The 22,901-nt window shown below is 34.6% G+C and overlaps 2 long non-coding RNA genes across 3 annotated transcripts in view; both read left to right on the top strand.

The window, feature by feature from the left end:
• The first annotated feature begins 13,470 nt into the window (after positions 1-13,470).
• Positions 13,471-22,901, top strand: part of LOC127156899 (uncharacterized) — a 39,348-nt gene continuing 29,917 nt past the window's right edge. Inside the window, exons 1-2 of the long non-coding RNA XR_007825797.1 lie at positions 13,471-13,727; positions 22,106-22,249. This is a non-coding gene — a long non-coding RNA (uncharacterized LOC127156899). The remainder of the gene's footprint in view (positions 13,728-22,105; positions 22,250-22,901) is intronic.
• On the top strand, positions 15,802-17,205 carry LOC127156900 (uncharacterized). 2 transcript variants are annotated; one of them, XR_007825799.1, is made up of 4 exons: positions 15,802-15,869; positions 16,449-16,576; positions 16,730-16,778; positions 17,188-17,205. It is a non-coding gene; the product is annotated as an uncharacterized LOC127156900 (long non-coding RNA). The 2 variants fall into 2 exon arrangements; XR_007825798.1 differs by lacking the exon at positions 15,802-15,869 and having other exon boundaries at positions 16,024-16,576.

Raw genomic sequence — 22,901 nt, 5'->3', positions numbered from 1 at the left:
CAACAGGAGGATCATTTGAAGAAAGACGGCAGTTCATCGTTAATTAAAATCGCTAGCTCCTCAAGAGAAACCTAAGACTGTCCAAAATGGATAAAATATGATAGAATTGAAAAGCGTCGGAGTGTTATGAATAAAACATTGCTCTGAAGCTCTGTTTATAATGAGCGTCATTCCCTTTTAACTTGATTAGATTTTGCTGGATGCTTTGTGTGGTACATCTTCCTATCAAACTGAAACCTGTTTACATTGATCATTAACTCTGCCGTTTGTTTTTCTTGTCAGTGGGCCATCTGGATATTGTGTGTCATTTTTTGATTTATGGTCCTGCCGGTTGTAAAATAACTTTTCTGGGCCGTGTAGCTCTTGTATATTGATACTGGTTTCTGTTGGAGAGTATTAGACAGGATTGGATGTGATCACATGAGATGCAACTTTTGATCTCATGCATGTTCATAAGGCTACTAGAAGATTATTTTAAGAACTTGGTCAAGTCAGCTCAAGTTAGTTTTATTTGAATAGCACTTCTCACGATTTATACATAGATAAAAAATTGTGATGTTAATGTTTTATTATCCAGTCAGTGAGATACTATTGATTTTTCTTCATTTTTAAAGTAAATTCATTTTAGTAAAAAAAAAAAAAAAAATTAGTACAATTTTTATTTTTAATTTTAGTAAAAAAAACTTTAATCTATATGATTTTTCTTAATTTTCATACTTATTTTAATATTTTATTTCAGATTTAATTTTAGTGCATCAAGTTAAAGTAAATTAAAATGAAAAAAAGGTTGGACTACACTAGCTAAAGTAAAAATGGTTCCATATTTCATTTTATTTCAGTTAACATTTATTTAACAATAATTTCAAGTAATTATTTTTTAATGTTTTTTTTGATATATAAACAATAAATAAATAAATAAAATAATTTAAACAATTTTTGATAAATTTTTTAAAGATTTATAATCATTTGTGTGAATTAATTGCATTTTTTAAATTTAGTTTATTTGTATATTTTAATTAGTTTGTGATTGTTAATTATATTTAATTTAATTCAAAGAAGCTTTATAGAAAATTGTGATTTTAATGTTATATTATCCAGTCAGTGAGATATTATTATAGTGTTTTTAAACCCATTTTTTAAAATTATTTATTTATTTGGTTTACATTTCAAATGTAACGTTTTAGTAGTTTTGTGTGAAATATGATTCTTTTATTTTTCTTATTTTTTTTTTTTTTTTTTTTTATTTCAGATTTAATTGTTTTAGTGCATCACTTTTTAGTAAATTTAGTAAATTAAAATGAAAAAATGGGTCTACACTAGCTAAAGTAAAAATTATTTCATATTTCATTTTATTTCAGTCAGCATTTATTTTATTTCAAGTAATTTTTTAGCTTAAGTTTTAGTTAACTATAATAACCCTATACAAAAACAGTTTGAACAATGTTTGATAATTTTGAAAGATTTTTGTGAATTAATATATTTTTTATTCATTTGATTTAAGTGATAGTTAATTATATTTAATTAAATTCAAAGAAGCTTTACAGAAAATTATTATGTTAATGTTTATATTATCCAGTCAATGAGATACATTTATTTATTTGTTTGTTTGTTTACCTTTTAAATTTAAAGATTTAGTAGTTTTAATTATGTATGTCTGTATGATTTTTCTTCATTTTTATTTCATATTTAATTGATTTAGTACATCAAGTTAAAATCAATGCTGGGCTACACTAGCTAAAGTAAAAATCATTTCATATTTCATTTTATTTCAGTTAACATTTTATTTAAAGTAATGCTTTTTTAATGGTTTTAATTTCAGGTTTAGTTAAGTATAATAAAAAAAGAAGTTTGCGTAATGTTTGATCATTTTAATAATTTTATTTTAATATTTTAATTTGTTTGTAATTGTTAATTATATTTAATTTATTATTTTTAAAGTTAAATATTTATATTTTAATAAGGTTGGAATGGATAATGAAGGAACATCAGCATTCCTGAGCTTTTATTCAATATTTTTACATGATTCCTATAATTCAGAAGCTGACTGCAGACTATTATTCTAAACTGTTGAAAATGAAAAATGAGTAGGTATGTCCAAACTTTTGACTGGTAGATATTTGGAAACTAGCAAGCTTATTCCCTACAGAGCAAACTTTCTCACCTTTAAAAAAGAAATAAATATATAAATAAAAAGCTCTTTTTAGAGAATTTTCCTTTCCCTCGTAATGCCCCTGTACACTTTACTTTCAAGTCTGTTTTCGCCTCAGGCATCACTGTCATAGCAGATAAGAGTCGTGAAAAAGAGTGTGACACTAAATTACCTGTGTTAAATTTGTCTGTAGTGGATAATTGACCACTTTCTGTGCTCTTGCGAAGAGGATTTAATGCACTTCTCTCAGGGAGGCATGCACAACTTTGAAAATGTGTTGCACTACTAACAATTAATGTCAGGACAGCTTGCTGCTCTATTGACAAGCCTAGGACGAATGGCCACGTTGATAGACCTGTGCCGCAAATATGGTCACCGCTCAATACAGGTTACAAAATGCTGCAACTAATAACTGTATTTTTCAGAAAAGAGAAGCTCAGCTCAAAATAGTGTTTATTTTTTGGGGGGTTTTTTGTAACATGCTGGTATTTCTGTCATTTTGTTTTGAGCACAGTTTTAATGTAGTTAGCTTTAACTAGTTTTAAAAAGAGAACCTTGATTAAAGTTTAACTCCATCAGTTCATGAGTACCTTGCAGCGGCATTTGTCTTAGCAGCTAATTAGCTTTCCCAACACCGCTTGTGATCTTACTTAAAATATCTCACTGTAGCTGTGACTGTACAGTATAAGTAGTTATGCCAGATAATTTGCATTTCAAGTGAAACATTGAGAATCTGACTATTCTGCTGCCCGTAGCTAAAACAGCATCAGTTCTCCACAAACAGGACAAAGATGAGACTTCAAGACCAATTAAATTTAGAATCTAGTCCAGTACAACTTTATATTTGTTACAATTTAAGTTTAATGTGCAATGACACAAAAAATAAAATCAAGCACTTAAAAGTAATATCTGGCTTGTAAACCGTGGTTTGTAAAGGATCTGAGCATTCGGTTTACCATTAAAGTTCACACAAAAATGAATATTTGCTGAAAATGTACTCACCCCCAGGTCATCCAAGATTTAAATGAGTTTGTTTCTTTATCAGAACAGTTTTGGAGAATTTAGCATTACATCGCTTGCTCTCCAATGGATCATCTGCAGTGAATGGGTGCCGTCTGAATGAGAGTTCAAACAGCTGATAAAGCATCATAATAATCAGTTATAATTAGTTAGTTTTTTTAAAAAAGTAAAACAATAGAGAATTTGCACTTACAGTCATGGGCAAAAATATTGGCACCCTTACAATTCTGTCAGAAAATGAAACATTTCTCTCTAAAAATTGTTCCAGTTGCAAATGTTTTCACATGCTTATTGTTTTTGCTTGCACTGCAACAACAGAAAAACGGAGAAGAAAAGTTGAACTTGATCAAATTTCACACAGAACTCAAAAATTGACTGATGCCAAAATTATTGGCACCTTGTCAAAATTGTAAGAAATAATTGCTTTTCAAGCATGTGATGCTCCTGTAATTTGTATTTAGACACATCTGTGGCAAGTAACAGTTGTGGGCAATATAGTAATCACACTTGCAACCAGTTAAAATGGAGAAAAGTTGACTCAACCTTTGTGTTGTGTGTCACACTGAGAATTGAGAAAAGAAAGTGTAAAGTGTTGTCTGTGGATTCAAGAGAAAAAATTGTGAAAAAACATGGACAATCTCAAGGCTGCAACTCCATCTCCAGAGATCTTAATGTTCCTGTGTCCACTGTGCGCAATATCATCAAGAGGTTTACAGCCCATGGCACTGTAACTAACCTCCCCTGGATGTGGAAAATTTATGAAGAATTACAACAAAGGATTGTTTGACTGGTGGATTAAAGGAGAGGTCCACATATAATGTACTCACCCCCTTGTCATCCAAGATGTTCATGTCTTTCTTTCTTCAGTCGTAAAGAAATTATGTTTTTTGAGGAAAACATTTCAGCATATAATGGACTGATATGGTGCCCCGATTTTGAACTTCCATAATGCAGTTTAAATGCGGCTTCAAACGATCCCAAATGCGGTTGTAAGACTGGTTATTTCATAAAAATAACATAATTTAAATACATTTTAATGTCAAATGCTCGTCTTGCCTTACTCTGCCTGGACTGTTTTTTTCCAGGCCATGACAGAAAAAACTCCCATCTCATGTTCTCCCTCAATTTCAAAATTGTCGCTGTTTTACCCTTTTTGTAAAGATTGTTTGATCAGAATACACAGAGTTCAGGCAGAGCAAGAGAAGATGGGCGTTTAAGAATAAAAAGTATTTAAATTGTATTTTTTAAAATGAAATTAACCGATCGTTTTGCTAGATAAGTCCCTTCTTCCTCGGCTGGGATTGTTTACAACCGCATTTGTGATCGTTTGAAGCCGCATTTAAACTCCCTTTTGGAAGTTCAGAATCGGGGCACCATATCAGTCCATTATATGTAGAAAAATGCTGAAATATTTTCCGCAAAAAACATAATTCCTTTACGACCGAAGAAAGACAGACATGAACATCATGGATGACAATTGACAACGTCATATTTTGGTATCGTGACAACACTAGGATGTACGTTATCTTGTTAGCGTTTATTGAGAAAATTCATATCGCATGATAATTATCATTATCGATTTATCGTCCAGCCCTAACGAAAGTCTCAATCCTCTGTTCAACCAGCAATATGTTTTTACTGCATATGTTGTTAGTGTCATTGTGTTAAGCAGCCCAGTGCTTGTTTTTTTTGTGTATTGAATATCACCTTTAAGTTGTTTCCAACCTGCATGTGTAGAACACTGACCTCAACAACAGCCAGATCGATCGCACCCGCGTCCAGACAAAAACATTTCATGGCTGGTTTAGCCGTTATGTGATTGCAGCCTACTGTTGCGAGGTTTTTTCAAACGTTTTCATGTTGCTTTTTCCAACATGACATTTCCAGATGACCACGCTTAACAAGAACTCAGCAATAGATTATCTGCGATAAATAAAACGCAGCTAATCCCAGCCTCAGTCAATAACGTCTGATGGGAGAAACGCACAAAGACGGTTTCCACTTTAACGGTCGGTTTAATTGTGATCTGAGGTTTTATTACAAGTCCGAGTCTTTATCAGTTTTGCTTTATGAAAAAGGTGACGGCAGTTGCTTGTGTCGTGCTCTCATAAATTGTTTAAATATCCCCTCATTCAAGCCTCCCCTCCTACATAATGTTTCTCTGCAGGGAATTTCATTATGGCCTAGATTAGAACAATCACTCTAGAGAGAGACTGCAAGAAAGCTGAAGGAAAAAAGCAAACGAAGGAGATAAGGTGACATTTTAGCGACTTAAATGTGGGCAGACTGTAATATTAATAAGCTTTGTCCTTATTGTTTTATCCTATTATTGATTTGCTTTAACTCATTTAAATAAAAGTAAATATTGTTTATGGAGGATGAACAATCTGTTGTAAATAATAAAGGATGTTTATATGGAGCAATAAGGTCTTTTAATCTGCAGTTGTAATATCATATATTAACATTTTATTCTAAAGTATATTCCTAAAAATCAACATACAGAAGTGAAAGGGGTTTTATTTGAAGTAAGAATTTGCAGTGTAAACACAAATTTAGCCTAATTAGTTGAATGTTAACCCTGAAAATACTCATGAATATTCAGTGGTATTTGTATATGACATACTGTATATATAAATATTTTTGTATTTTTAGACAAATGTCAGCATATTGACAGCATCCAAAATAATAAATACATACATGATAATAATATAATAAAAATAATAATCAAAAAAGGTTTATTTAATTACATACATATATAGTTACTTACAACATACTAAAACATAGACATTTTTAAGTTCTATACATATGTAACGAAGCGGAGATGAGACGAGGATCTATGTGCAGGAGTTTATTGAACATCCAAGGAAAACAACAAATTATCCAGAACGGGGAACCCTTAGAATCCAGGCAAGAACAGGGAGCAACCATCACAGACATTAACAACTGACCAAATACAGGGGAAAGACAAGGACTATTTATACACAGGGTGAGGTAATGATCTAATTGGTAACCGGGGTAACTGATGAGGGAGTGGGTGTGGTTCAATGAAGATCCATGGCAACAAACAAGGGAACAGAGGTACAGGGAAGCAGGGAACAATAAGACACAAAAACTACAAAATAAAAGTCCTTAAACACGAATACAGAAGACAAAGACCAGGCACATGACATAACCCCCCCTCAAAAGAGTGGCTTCCAGACGCTCCAAACAGAAATACCAGTCCAGGAAGGGGGAGGAGCTCAGGCAGAACTGGGGAAGGGATGGAGGGCCAGGTCCATGTAAGGGGAGATAAACAAGGGACTGAAGCAGAGCAAGAGGCCAGGGTGGAGTCGGCCAGATGGGAGGAGCTGAGGACCACCAGATCATGAGAGAAGACCTCCACGGCGGAGCAGGCGGTACCCAGCAGGGCGGAGCAGGAGGCTCAGGAGCCCTCCAGGGCGGAGCCGGAGGCAGAGCAGGTGGCACTAGAGCCCTCCAGGGTGGAGCCGGAGGCAGAGCAGGCGGCGCTAGAGCCCTCCAGGGCGGAGCCGGAGGCAGAACAGGTGGCACTAGAGCCCTCCAGGGCGGAGCCGGAGGCAGAACAGACGGCGCTACAGCCCTCCAGGTCGGAGCCGGAGGCAGAGCCAGCGACACTAGAGCCCCCAAGGGCAGAGCCGGAGGCACAACAGCCCTCCCAGGCGGAACAGGAGGCGGAACAGGAGGCGGAGCAGGAGGCGGAGCAGGAGGCGCAGCAGCCCTGCGGGCGGAACAGGAATCTGCATCACGCTCTGGGACCTGGGGAGAGCAGGGACAGAGGAGGCAGACAGAATAGAGGGAGAAGGCGCAGCAGCCCTCCAGGGCGGAACAGGAGGCGGAGCAACCCTCCGGGGCGGAACAGGAGGCGGAGCAGCCCTCCGGGGCGGAACAGGAGGCGGAGCAGCCCTCCGGGGCGGAACAGGAGGCGGAGCAGCCCTCCGGGCGGAACAGGAGGCGGAGCAGCCCTCCGGGGCGGAACAGGAGGCTGCGTCATCGACTGGGACCTGGGGAGAACAGTGACAGAGGATGTAGACAGGGAAAAGGGAGAAGCAGAGAGTTTGGTGGTTAACGCCCCCTCCGTAAGAGGTTCTACGACTGGCGCCGACACCTCTGGAGGCATTGGCGCAGCTTCTCCGACGGGGAAGGCCTCTGGAGCAGACTTGAGACCAGACGGGGCCTCTGGGGCAGACTTGAGACCAGACGAGAGCTCTGGTGCAGGCTTGTGATCAGACGAGCTCAGAGGCTGACCTGTGAACAGGCGTGACCTCAGGAGCACAGTGTGTAGCCCACACGCACCACATGGCCACTGCCATTAAGGGAAGAGCAGCAGCGATAACGTCACTTGGCTTGTGAAGATCTGCTGTAACGTGGCTTGACTCGGGAACAACATGGCTTGACTCGGGAACAACATGGCTTGACTCGGGAACAACATGGCTTGACTCGGGAACAACATGGCTTGACTCGGGAACAACATGGCTTGACTCGGGAACAACATTGACTTGGCTTGACTCGTGGGGAACAGCTGCTGTAGCTTGACTCGGCCCTGTAGCTTGACTTGAATCAGGGGTAGCTGCCGCAACAAGAGGGAGCGCCATCTTAGCTGTCCGTACAGCCATTAGGGGTGAGTCCAACACGTGGGTCATCATGTGGCGTGACTTGGAGACAGCGACCATCTTGTGGACTGGCTTTGGCGTGGCGGCCATCTTTGCGACAGGCTCTGGCGTGGCGGCCATCTTTGCGACAGGCTCTGGCGTGGCGGCCATCTTTGCGACAGGCTCTGGCGTGGCGGCCATCGCGACAGGCTCTGGCGTGGCGGCCATCTTTGCGACAGGCTCTGGCGTGGCGGCCATCTTTGCGACAGGCTCTGGCGTGGCGGCCATCTTTGCGACAGGCTCTGGCGTGGCGGCCATCTTTGCGACTGGCTCTGGCGTGGCGGCCATCTTTGCGACTGGCTCTGGCGTGGCGGCCATCTTTGCGACAGGCTCTGGCGTGGCGGCCATCTTTGCGACAGGCTCTGGCGTGGCGGCCATCTTGTGCAGTGGGTCTGGGCTGGCGGCCATCTTGCAAGGAGACTCAGGAGTGGCGACCATGCTGTGAATTACCCTTTCTACTTCCTTAACAGAAAAAGGGGATTCACAGAACAGCAAAACAAAGTCTATATACTGTGACAGGGTCCAGCTGGGGTCCTCATCCGGTAAGTTTAAACTAACCTCTGGATCGAGTCCACTCCAGAAACAGTCCTTTATTTTGGTGTCATCTCCAGGCACTAGCTGGCTGTAATAAAGGAACTCCTCCACATAATATTCGATCGGTCGGCCGTTTTGAAAAATTGAGCAAAGAGTGCTCAGAGGGTCGCGATAAACTCCTGCTAGATCCATAGTTGGTCAGTTGTTCTGTAACGAAGCGGAGATGAGACGAGGATCTATGTGCAGGAGTTTATTGAACATCCAAGGAAAACAACAAATAATCCAGAACGGGGAACACTGAGAAACCAGGCAAGAACAGGGAGCAACCATCACAGACATTAACAACTGACCAAATACAGGGGAAAGACAAGGACTATTTATACACAGGGTGAGGTAATGATCTAATTGGTAACCGGGGTAACTGATGAGGGAGTGGGTGTGGTTCAATGAAGATCCATGGCAACAAACAAGGGAACAGAGGTACAGGGAAGCAGGGAACAATAAGACACAAAAACTACAAAATAAAAGTCCTTAAACACGAATACAGAAGACAAAGACCAGGCACATGACAACATACATAATATTTTGTGAACCTGAAAGTTTTTTTGTATTAAATAGGTAATACAATTAAATCAATTGTCTATTAATTTTATTTTAACATATTTAACGTATTTAACATATTTATTTTGTTTTGTATTTTGCTGTAGTATTTATTTTTATTTTTTTATTTTATAAATTTTATTTTATATTTGTTATATTTGTTTAATTGATTTATTTTAATTTAAATTTTTGTTTTATTTTTTTATATTTAATTTATTTTATTTTATACTTTTTATATGCTATTTTATTTTATATTTTATATTAGATTTTGTATTTATTTTTTTGTTTTATATTTTATTTTGTTTTGTGTTTTGTTTATTTTATTTTTATTTGATATTATTTACTTTATTTTATTTGATGTTTTGTTTTTTATTTTTCTATTTTATTTTATTAATTTAATTTGATATTTTTTATTTATTTTATTAATTTTATATTATTTATTATACTAAAAAGATTTGTGAACATTTGCGCAATTACATAAATTTACCTTAATTAGTTTAATTTGTTAACCTTCTAAATAAATTGATATTCATAGATATTCTCATGCAACATTTACATAAATATTTTTATATATTTTTACAAATGTTGGCATGTTGACAGCATTCAAAACAATAAATACATGATAGTAATATAAAAAATATTTAATAAATAAAGTTAATTATATTACATTTAAACTACTATATCATACTATTGTTTAATTTTAAAGTTATATATATTTAATATTTTGTGAACCTGAAAATTGTGTCTGTTTGTTTGTTTGTTTTTGTTTTTGTAGTATTACATTAAATATATATATATATATATTTTTATTTTTATTTTATTTTATTTTATTTGTGAATTGTGATTTGTGAACGTTCTCTAAAGTTGATTATTAGTTAAAAGTGGTTTATTTAGGCTAGGATGTTTAGATGCTGTCAGTATGTTAATAAGTTGCCATACAAATCCCTATTAATGTTGAAATATTTGAGAATTTACACAAGATCTTAAATTGTAAATTGTCACACATTGTCATAGACAGCTAATAAGATGTGAAACTCCCGAAATCAGGACCTTCCTCCAGTCTGCAAAGTCAGACATCAACCTTTGGGATGCCATACTAAGTTTCCTGTCCATGGTACCAGCAGCCAATGAAACATGAAATTAAATTAGCGCCTCTATATGTTTTGTGGGCAACAGAGCCACACAAGAATGATCGGCTGTCTCTTGTTTGGTTTCCTGTTCGTAACGCTGTAGAAATAACATCTCTCTCCCCCTTGGCTATCGTTTTCGCCTCTGCCCAGCTAATGGGTGTATCTCGAAGCAGAGTTTGGGATTTTATGTGTTTTTCGAGAAGCTTGAGTTAAAAATCAAGAAAAATGTCTGTGGAAATCCTACTGCACGTAGGAAAGGCGTATTTGTCTTTCTGACAAAAATAAACACATTTAGAAAATTCAATATTTGACCCGGAAAAGCGAAGGAAAAGCTACATTCAAGGTCAACATCTTTCCCCGAGGCTCGCAATGTGGTTCCTCAGAAGTCAATGATAATATTCCTTCAGATCTGCCCAACGACGACTTCAGACGGCAATCATAGGTTTGGCACCTTGGTCTCCGTCTGTGCCCTGGCATCCCAAATTTCCACTCATCTTGAATATACCTGAAATTATTGCTTGTTGAGAATTGATTGTCGCATTATGAGTTCGAACAGATTGTTCTGTGATCATATTTGGTTTATAATCATGCCACATCAGATTTAACTAAAATGATTTCACCCTACGAATACATTAACACAATTGCGACACTCATTACACGGTTAAATCAACCTCAAAACAACCCCAGCCGCTGTAAACAACAGCACTGCTTTTTGAAGAAATAACAAAAAGAGATGTTTTTTTTTATCTGTGGGAATGAAGCTGGTCTGGAATACAAATAGCCACGTTTCATTTGTATTCCATCAAGGGACTGGGACGAAACCATTCCTGTAAATAAATAATGGAGTCTTGCTCAGGATGGGCACAATAAATGTTTAATGTGTGCTGCCCAGCAGGACACAGTGGCAGACGCAGGCAGGTAGAGGGCAGAGGGAAGCTGGGCACACGTCCTGCTGTTACACTGGACTGCAGTGAGTCTTACCTTAGCTGCGGAATGGGTAATAGGGGCGTAAAATACGCCATAAAATATACTTAAAACGCTCATTGGACTATGCTCAATTACAGTGACCTTTTGATTCAATTTCGCCGTCAGTGTCACTTTTGTTTGTTTCTATGTTCATGTGCGTTATTAAAACCAAAACTATTTTATCTGGGAAATTCAGAATGACAGGTGCTCATCTGTACTTTCTAAAAAAAAATACCGTGTTTGATTAAGAGTGTTGGATTAACCGTAACGTGAGTTATGTGATCAGATTACTTTTTTAAGTAACTAGTAAAGTAACGCATTACTTTTAAATTGACAAGAAAATATGTTACTTTTTCAAATATGTAATGCAAGCCACTTTGTTTTCCCATTCATTCACTGACAGCTGTCCTGTCCCCATGTTGAGAAAAATCGGGAGTGAAGTGTAGAGGCAGAGGCCCTTCTTTCAGCCTGAGGCTTATTCATTTCACTTTTGGTGTAAAAGGGCCTTTACAGTTGCCAAAAATATAACACTGGGTTTTTTGTTATTAAAAATAAACAAGCAAGCCCAGCTCAAGCGACAAAAAGAAATGCAAAAGTAAAAGTATTTCCAATATGGAAGTCACTAAGTAATGCAATTAGTTAATCTTTTATGAAGTAACGCAATATTGTAATGCATTATTTTTAAAAGTAACTTTCCCCAACAATATTGATTAATATTTATTTATTGTTTTTAGTGTAATGTTTTTAGTGTAATATTTTATTATTATTATTATTATTATTATTATTATATTAGATACTACGTTCAAGTAAGAACAATAATATTGATTTTTTTTTAGGATTTTTTTTTTTTTTAATTTTTTTTTTTATATACAGAAAATTTAAGAGCCCCCTAGTGAGAAAGAAAAAGTGAAAAGGGGAATTATTTTTATTAATATATTTAAAAAAAAAATAAAGACCTTATTAATATTGATTTATTCAAAATTATTTATTGTAATATTATTATTATTGTTATTAAATAGACACTACATACATATCAGAACTAATCATATTAATTAATTTATTTAACATCATTTATTGTAACATTTTATTTATTTATTTATTTTTGGAGATACAAGATACAAAAAAATTAGGAGTCCCCTAGGAAAACATTATTATTATATTTTTATTGTTATTATTATTATTATTTTTTTAATTAGATACTACATACAACGTAGTCAAGAACGTGATTAATGTTTATTTATTTAAGATTGTTTATTGTGCTTTTATTTTACTATTTATTTTATTTTATTTTATTTTTTATTTTTCAGATCAAACAAAAAAATTAGGAAACCCCTAGGGAGGAAAAAAATATTTGGAAAAATTAAGACTTGATTAATATTTATTTATTTATTTATTTATTTTTATTTTTTTTTAAAGATGATGATTATTATTATTATTGTGGTTTTTGTTGTAATATTGATTTATTACAACCTGAGTAATATAAATTTAAGTAGTATATATATGTAAATAAATAAATAAATATCTATATCTATCTATCTATCTATCTATCTATCTATCTATCTATATATATATATATATATATGAGCCCCCCAGGGAGAAAGAAAAAGTTACAAGAAGAGGAAAACATTTTCTTTGGAAAAATTAAGACTTGATTAATATTGATTTATTTAATCAAAATTATTTATTTGTAATATTTGTTGTTGTTGTTATTATTATTAATATTATTTTAATTATTATTTAGATACTGCGTACAAATAAGAACTTCATTAATATTGATCATTTATTGTAATTTTATTTCATTATTTATTTTATTTTTTATTTTTCAGATAAAACAAAAAAATTAGAAAACCCCTAGGGAGGTGAAAAGAGGAAAGAAAACAGAGAGAAACAAGCTTTTTGATTAATCAACGTAAGTGGGTATCAGTGTGCAGACATTACATTTGTGTTCTTTGCTACAGTTTGACTTTCTGGGTTTGTGGCATGTGTGCACCTTTTATATATATTGGACTATGAAAAATACCACTCATTTAAGGGGTTCAAAATGACTTGAAATCAATATTTCTAAATATTTTTCCCCCAGCTAGACTAATATTTTGATGAACTCATTTTGTATCCTGTTCCCTAAAAGCACTGAATATCTCCTACAGTGCATCGTTTCTGCCAAAAACTCTTTGACAGAGCTGTGTACCACTTCCTGCCAAGTCAGTGTCTTTGTTTTTCATTCTCTCCTTCTCTCTTTTCTCCCATTAGGAAAGTAAATGCTTGGTAAACATGGCCAGCTGTGAACTCTCTCATCCCATCTGCTCCGCAGGGACGGCCAGGCCTTTGGCACTTAACTATAATGCATTCATTGTGAGTTAAAGCAGCAGTATTAGGAGGATGATTAAGACTTACCAAAGACGAGCCGAACGTCTGTTTGTCTTCAGGTATGTGAATGCTGCGGTGGAGAGCTGTTGATTCGAGTGGAGTCCCACCGCGGGGATCTCGAAGAACCAGTGTGTCCCATAGTGATAAGGTGCCTGTGGATATCAGCCCAATCTAAAGAGGATAATGTGGGTTTCTAGTGTGGATCCTATCTGAAGACTGTTCGAAATGTGTGAGAGCAAAAATACAGCTGACTTGACACTTCAGAGACCACAGACTAGCTGCAAACTTTGTTTGGTGAGTATTGTAGCATTCTTGAGAAATATGTCTACTTTATGGTAAACAGTATGTTACATAAAGATAGAAAATGTGGGAAAAAGTAGAAATAATTGGTGAGAGTTTTTTAACAAACAAATATCTGAATAAGCCAATTTTTCAGATCTGCACTGTAGATGGTTTCAATGACTATGTATTTATATATGAAAGTGTAAATGCTGTGCATTTAGCTGTTGGTGCTGTTTGTTCCAACTATTCTGACAGAGCAACAACGGCTCATCCAATGGAATGAGTGTGGGGTGGGGCTATGAGTTTGTCTGACCAATTGCAGACTTGGTGGGAGGGGCCTGTTTAAAGCCACTTATTATTTGTACACTATTTGGTTGATGGTAGTGGCACAGAAATTAATGAAAAATAGTAGAAAGTGAATAGTCCCTCGAGTGTGCAAATGTAATTGGAAGCTTCAGCTGTGGAGTTCTGTGACTTTGCGAAGATTTCAAATATTAATGCATTTTAATAAAAAAAAAAAAAAAAGGCAATCTACGTCGTACAATACAGAGAGATAATAAGATTTTGTCTCTAATTCCCAGAACTTAAATAGGTCATTCCACAGTCTTAGTACAGACTTTTTTTCACTGATTCTAATTCTGTACAGGTTTGATTCTGGCACATTTCGTAACACCAAACTTTGTGCAAAAAGTTTTGGGAGTGTGTATGTCAGTGCCAGAACTTTGCATAGATTTATGTGTCCACATAAATCTTTAATGTAGATTTATTTAGAGACTTTAACCTAAAGATTTAAATTTTATTTACTTAATTAAATTAGCAAACACTTTCAGAGTCAGTATTTTCAATATTATTACCTATTTTGTTTTCAGTAACACCATCTGCACATCCCTATAATAAGATAAATTTACTCAAGATAAAATGTAAACATTTTCATTTTTTGCACACAGCGAGACTTTTTAGAAAATATATCTGAATTTATTTTTTTACCTCATAATGATAATTATCATCATCATCAATAATTATAATCATCATTTTGTAGTAAAAGCAATAAAATAGTAAACAATACATATTTACTAAGTTATATTAAGAAAATGAATTATTGCATGACTAAATTATTACATTAAGAAACATTTTAAACATGTAAACTTTTAGTAAAGCTTATGCTTATATATATATATATATATATATATGTATACAAACATACACACACACACATATACATATACAGCTAAAAGCCATCTCGGTCAAAAATAATGATACTGAGTGAATGCCCCTGACACATATTATGCATCCATCAAATACTTTTACTTCAAACTCGCTAAATTCGAGCCTTGGCCCAATCAAAAGTGCCAGTACTTACATAGAAACCTATACAAAGTAGCCAGAAAGAAACACTAATTTTAAAGAAATACGTCAGAAGGATTTAGCTGGTTTTGCATCGGAACTCTACATATATATACACTGTTAAAAATAAACGTAATTTTACATGTAAATTTCTGTATTTTTTTACAGTATTTTACCCTTTTTCCATTATACGGTGAAATACCTGTTGTTTTACAGATATTTTCTGTATTTTAAATTTCCACCATTAAATTTACAGATAATTGTTTGTATTTTGATATTACATACATTTTCTGTTTTTTAAAAAAAAAAAATTCTGTATTTTTACAGAGTAATGTGTAATTTAACATAAAATGTCATGTAATAATTACAGATTATTTCCGTAAAAATTAGAAAAAAATGAACCACATATCATTTAGTCAAAGTGTTTTTATTACCATTGAAGGTCGTTAATTATGTTAAGGTTAATGTGAGGTTTTAAGGTCAAACAATAGTATTTGTACATACAATACATGTACTGTTAGTAAACAGTAGGTTTAAAGAGAGTGTGTTCGCGCGCGCGCCCGCGCACAATCCGCTCATGAACGCAGATTCAAATTTGCCGCTAGTTTCGCTCCGCCCACGACGGTTGGCTGAGTTGTTTCTGTATTGGACAACAAGGATGGAACAGCGCGCGGGAATGATTTGAATTTATTTCAGCTCATCCATTCGGAAATGTGTGAGAAAATAACGCGCTCTTTCTTCAGTGAGTCTGTTTCACCAACTACAACAGATTCGGACAATACTACAGCAGACATCATCACAACCACTGAGGTAAGTCTTTCATACATGTAAACGATATTTTTATAGTGTAGCTGCGCATTTGTGTTATTTAGTTTTGAAGGTAACATTAGCATTTATAAACAAGTTTTTCGTAGTTATTCGTATCAAAATCCATGTATGTGTATATAACCTTAAAGTCTTTGCTTATCCGGAAGTACCCGACAGTTTTTCAAACTCTTAAAACGCGGGACATTTTGAAACGCTGAAAGTGACTAAGTGATATCAGAAACTGTTTTTATAGTGAATTCAGTAGCTGTTCACTTTATTGATTATGAATATGAACGCAGCATGATAACGTTAAATCGCAAGGTAGGCGCTTTCACCCTTTTATATTCTCCTGTACATATATTTTTTAAAAGTTCTCAGAATTTGGTCCTCCATTGTCACTAATGTGTTGAATGTTTTGTAATGGTTTTCTATGGGAAATCGCTCAATCTGACTTGCAATTAAAAAGCGCTGCATTCACATTCTGGACGCATTTGCTCGCGTACATCTATATTATGCACGTGTAAGTGCATATTTTTGTCTTATAAGTAATAATAATTGTAATAATCTTTGTGTTCTAATTAGGAATGAAACGCACATCTTGAGGCCTGAGACTGAGTAAACTGTCATTACATATGGGATCGTTGATGATGAAAACTGCATCCATCCTGGACAGTTACACTGCTACTGTAATATGATGCAGCTAAGACAAAGTAAGTAATATAAATTTACTTTCTATAAATTGAGCTAAAGTCACTGTTAACCTCTCCTGCTCAGCTTCCAGATCATTGTCTCAATGGAGTATAGGCTGTAAAGTCTGAATGAAATACAAAGTATTAAATTATTATTATTATTTTTTGTTTCAGGTGGTGTGGAAAGACTGGAGATCTACAGCAGATAAACATGACAATTCAGGTGTGGAACTTTTTTTCAGTTTAAATGGTTCTTTGTGTATATTTTTCTGTTTCTATGTGGTAAGGGGTGAATAAATTAACCATCAGTGTAATTAAAATCAGTGTAAATGGCTGCATGAAAAGATGTCTGTGAATATTATAGTTTGACAATCATTGTCATTTTATGCAGAAGCAAAAGTTTATAGTTAAACCGTAGTGCTTCCCACTGAGCAAACGTACGTCCAAATGACGTCATTTCAACGTCTTTGTCGGAATATAGACATGATCTGCACATCGGGTGGACGTCTCGTGTTTGTTGGGTTTGTTTCATTATCTGGATCCATATGGGTTACCTTTATGCTTTCTACAATACATTTGTGAATAATCAGAATGTTGGTATATCCACTTAGATGCATTTTATGCCTCAACAGATCTTGGACTCCAAAAGTGATTTGCAGAAGACATTTTGGAATGCATGGGGGTGAGTAAAACAAGATAATTTTCAACTTTGGGTAGGGCTGGCTATTGTTTTTTGATACTTTTTAGGCACTCATCAAATTGCCTCAAAACTATTGAGTATCAAAAAATGTCATGTTTGAAGTATTAAATGTCTTAAATTTAATACTTCAACATCAGTGAAACAGTAAACATGCAGAATGCTTTATGTGCCTAAATCAAGTGCTGGTCACTGGCTGTGGCAAGGCATCAAGGGCTTTAAAATTCAGGAACCAGTATTGAAATCAAAGTATCGTTATTGATATTGAACATTTTTGCACATCATGTTTACATTAATTTTTGGATTAACTAGGACCATTAAAACATGTCATTTGGGCCTAGAGTTTAAAATAATTGGGTCTGTCATTCAGAAACATGGCTTTTAATATTACTGCTATTGTAGTGACACACATCTCTCCCTTTCATTTCAGCTGGATTTTCTGATGCTTACTGCTCGCATCTCTGCCTCCTGAACAGAAATGCCTTGCTGGATGTTGAATGACCATCAACTCAACCTTGCCAAGACAAAACTGCTCATGTTTTCAGCCAGACCAACCTTGGTGTTAAAATGGACACATATGAACTTCATTGACCACATCACAGTGGCCCGATCCTGCAGATTTGCCCTTATGGGGCATGCAACAGAACTGCTTGTCCAAGCTCTTATTTTCTCTCCATTCACATCACATCACAAAGAGGTACAAATTCACTTTCACAGACCTTTACTTTGACTGTTTGATGCTGTCGTTATAAACTGCCTAACTCTGCCCATTTTCAAGAAATGGCAAAAAAAAATTTTCATGAACGCTTGACCAATTAAACAGGTAGTTCACCCAAAAATCGAAACGAGCCTATGATTTACTCACCCTCAATCCATTGTATGTGTACATGACTTTCTTCTTTCAGACAAACACAATCGGAGCTATATCAATAAACATCCTGGCTCTTTTAGGCTTTAAATTGGCAGTGAATGTCTGCTATGAGTTTGAAGCTCAAAGTGCATCTATCCATCATAAACAAACTCAACATGGCTCCGGTGGATTAATAAAAGCCCTCAAAGCAAAGCGTATTTTACACCTTATAAAATAAAATAACTAATGTTCAGGTCAAACAGCCATACAGAGTCAACTTAAGCATAACTTGCATTTTGCTGGAAGCAAGTTTTTTTTTTTTTTTTTTTTACTTTAAAAAGTGTAAAATATGGTTTGCTTCAGAAGGGATTTATTAACCCCCTGGAACTATGTAGAGTACGTTTATGAAGGATGGATGCACTTTTGAGCTTCAAACTCATGGCAGCCATTTACTGCCATTATAAAGCCTGGAAGAGCCAGGGTGTTTATTGATATAACTCTGATTGTGTTTGTCTGAAAGAAGAAAGTCATATACACAGAAACTATCCCTTTAATACTAACACTTTCTGTTTATTAAAAAAACTGCTATGTCTACTGTGTTAGACTAACTGGGATATTGTATGTTGCTTTGGATAAAATGTCATTGTAAATGTATACAGGTATACAGGTATACTGCAGTTGTCTCTTGTATGTAGATATTTTTGCATGTTCTAAATTATGTACTAAACATGTTTCCTATAATTTTATTATTCATTTAACTTGACATACAATGCTTTTGTACAATGACTAATACTGTGACTGTAGAATATGTTGTTAATTTTACAGAAGTTGGCTGAAAATGTTGCTGTTGTTTTTATGTGTTTCTGAGTACTGTGCTGTATTCTCTACTGTCCAAACATTTTAAACTGTAATATTTCTGGAAAATGAATGATTAAAATGTATATCTACAGACATTGTCTTTGTATTACGAATTTACAACATTTTTATGCAACATTTTTTGATTATTGTAGTTAATAGTATCTGTATTTTAACAAAATGATTGCAGGTAGACATAAAATAACTTCTAAATACCTTTTAATTTTCCTGTAAAAAGAAGGATTAATCCTTTAAAAAATATGTGTTTACTCCGTTTTTATAAATTATTTCTTAGTTATTGTACATGTAAAAACGGTAGTTTAAAAGTAAATTACTGTAGATGGACAGATCAGTTCTATAAAATAACTAATTAAAACCTTAAATTTATGGCAATTAACCTGAAAGTTGTTTGTTGTCCATGTAATTTAACATAATTTTTGTGTATTATCAACGATAATATACTGTAATTTAATGTGTTTTGACCATAAAGTTTATTCTGTATTTTTACAGTTTTTGCTTGTAATTTTGAGAAATGGTGATTTTCTGTAATTTAATTTTTTGCTGTTTTTTTAGAGGATTTTTTTTTTACAGTGTACGTATGTGTATGTGTATGTGTGTATGTATATATATATATATATAGTCATTGTACAAAAGCCATTGTACAAAAGCATTGTATGTCAAGTTAAATGAATAATAAAATTATAGGAAACATGTTTAGTACATAATTTAGAACATGCAAAATATATATATATATGTGTGTGTGTTATATGTGTATATATATATATATATATATATATATATAAACTTGGAAGCCTTAAAATAAATCAGTTGATGTCTACAAAGACTGAGAATGTTCTAGGTCAGTGGCTACAGTAATTAAAACCCTGCACAATTTCTTGTTAATTGTGGCCTTTTATGTAAGTCCGTTTAAATTGATACAATTGATAACGCTAATCATCCTCATCATCCACAGAAAATTGCATTAATATACATTAAACACAAAATGTATGTAGACAGTTAAGCAGATATAAAAGTTGTGTTAGTCACGCTTTATTTTAAGGTCCAGTTCTCACTATTAACAAACCATTAACTGTGATTTTAATAATTAGTAATAGGACTGTCATGTTTCCTCAATTCAATTCAAGTACTCGAGTATGGGTATATTTGTAGCAGTATAGCGAACAATACATATTGTATGGGTCAAAATGACCAAATTTTTAAGTATTAAGTAAAGATCATGTTCCATTTAAGATGTGCTATAAATTTCCTACCATAAATATGTCAAAAATTAATTTTTGATCAGTAGTATGCATTACTAAGAACTTTATTTGAACTTCAAAGGCGATTTTCTCAATATTTTGTTTTTGTTGGCATCCTCAGATTCCAGATTTTCAAATAGTTTTATCTCGGCCAAATATTTTCCTATCCTAACAAACCATACATCAGTGGAAAGCTTATTAATTATAATAAGCATTTCGTAATAAAAAGTAGTAAATTCATTATATACATAATTACTTTATTAAGATTTATTAAGTTATATTAAGAAAATAAATTATTACATGACTAAATTATCACATTAAGAAACATTTATTTATGTATTTATGGGAGGCCTTAGAATAAATCAGTTGATGTCTACAAAGACCTGAGAATGTTCTAGGTCAGTGGCTACGGTTAACTGTGTCCTTTTCTGTCAGTCAGTTTAAATTGATATGCATAAACACTACTTATCCTCATCATTGTCTACAAAATGTATGTAGACAATTAAGCAGAACATGCATTTTTTTATTAGTCACACTTTATTTTAACGTCCAATTCTCACTATTAACAAACCATTAAGTACAACTTTTGCTTCAGTAAACAACTAATTTGCTTATTTTAAGTAGTTAGTAATAGGACTGTCACGACCCCTCGATTCAGCTTCAACGAAGTTTTCGAGTTTGAGTCGTTCGTTCATCACGTGACAGCCCCATAAGCTTAACCTATGTAGTCTGAGCCGGAAAGAGAATTGATTAGTTCATTTCTCGAGTCTTTGGGTTCGAGTCGTTCGTTCATCACATGACAGACCCATAAGATGAACGAAGGACTCGAAACAGGTGAACTGGTTAGGTATGTTTTGATGCTGGTTTAAGCTGGTCCTTAGCTGGTCTATGCTGGTCCTTTGCTGGTTTTTGTTGGTCATGTTGCTGGTCAAGGACGAGCATAAACCAGCAAAGGACCAGCTTAAACCAGCATCAAAACATACCTAACCAGCATCCCATCATCAAAACATAACTACCAGCATATGCTGTTTTTTTTTCACCAGGGTTGATACTTTATTTAAACTAATTGTTGCTTCATTGCTATTATATATGTATTTTAAGTCATTTTAAAGGCTGTTGTTTGCTTATAGGTCTATTTTTATTAGCATTTTAATTGGATTTTAAATAATAAAAGATTAGGAAGCCTATAAAGAGAAAAGTTCTAGCATCATTTGTTTGCAGATGGCATCTTAAATGAGATCTTCCTATCTATGCAATGAAAGTCATCTGTTTTTAAGTGCAGCTTAACCGTGCAAACACTTTTTGTGGTCATGTAGTTTGGCCCCCCTATAAAAGTGCAGCTTTTAGTAAAGATAGCGATCAGTATTCAGGGTTTTTATGGTTTTACTGTCTCCTCTGAAGATGACTTCAATCTGCCATGGACAAACTCCTGAGGATTTAGGAGCTTCGCTGTTATTGACTGAATCTATTCAGCATCTGGTGATAAAAAGCTTAGATAAGCTCAGCTGCCTTTGAAATCAACACAAGCAAAACAGCACAAAAAAGTGTTATGTTTGAATCCTGCACCTAATTTACATTAAAAACTGAGGATGCGTTGCCAGAGAGGGAAAAAATGTCTTGTTTTTGAAGAGTTTTATAATCACATTGTTAAAGATGACAGATTATTTGGGAAAACAATAATACATTTATAATTCATTTATATCCTGTACTGACACTGTCAAAATGTTGACTAAAACATTTATTTTCATCTTTATTTTAAAGCTGTGTTGATCAAATTTTAAATCCCGTGTGTTCTTAGACTTTCTTGTATCATGAGTCAGTGTTGGATCTCAACCATGGCGAACTGGTGTATTCCCTTGACAATATTTTTCATCTTTCATTTTGGTCAGGTTTCACGAGTGACAGACGGAGATTACAAAGGAAGAGAGTATTAACTCTGCCAAGAATGGAGGGAACAAAGGGAAGTCCGTGAGAGGAAGCACTGGAGAGGAAACGTCTTCCGATCCTCTTTAATTAGAGCGCCAGAGTCTCAGGTGAATTTTTCCACCCAATCATACAAAAAAAGCCAAAATTCAAAGACTTGCAGGAACACGATGATCATAGCACATTTAATATTAGTTTTTCATGACAGAGTGAAGCCATGAGTTGTTCCTGCAGGAGAAATTTTCTTTTTTCACACTTTTTACAAATAGAGTACATTACATCTTGACATTTTCATTTTTCATTTAGTTTTTAAATCAAACGGTCAATGAAAAGAGAAGCCTTCAGAAAATATTATGCACCTCAAGAGATCCAGATCCGTGTTTAGTGTCTATTAATTTAACCCTTTAGGATCTAAGGGTAAAATAGTTAATTTTCACATATTTTGTTTATTTGACTGTAAATTTCTGTTATTTTCAAGTGCAAGGTATCTTTTTTTTTTTTTCAGAAAACAAATGGCTTTAAAAAAAGTACAGATGACCATTAATTTTGTGTGGGGAGTTTGTAAACAGAATTTAATTAGACAAAAATACAGGAATACATTTTCTGATTTTTAATAAAAAAAAACAAAAAAACTGTGGGTTGCACAGTCTTCATTCAGGAGGCTTTTTTTGTTCATACACGCACACATTTACACTTGCATACGCCTATACATTTACACGCACTGACTCATAGCAGAGATGGCAAACGTACACACATCCTTCA

This window comes from Labeo rohita, chromosome 25, assembly GCF_022985175.1.
Source record: "Labeo rohita strain BAU-BD-2019 chromosome 25, IGBB_LRoh.1.0, whole genome shotgun sequence".
In the NCBI taxonomy this organism is placed as follows: domain Eukaryota; kingdom Metazoa; phylum Chordata; class Actinopteri; order Cypriniformes; family Cyprinidae; genus Labeo; species Labeo rohita.
This window is presented reverse-complemented; position numbering and strand designations above follow the sequence as displayed.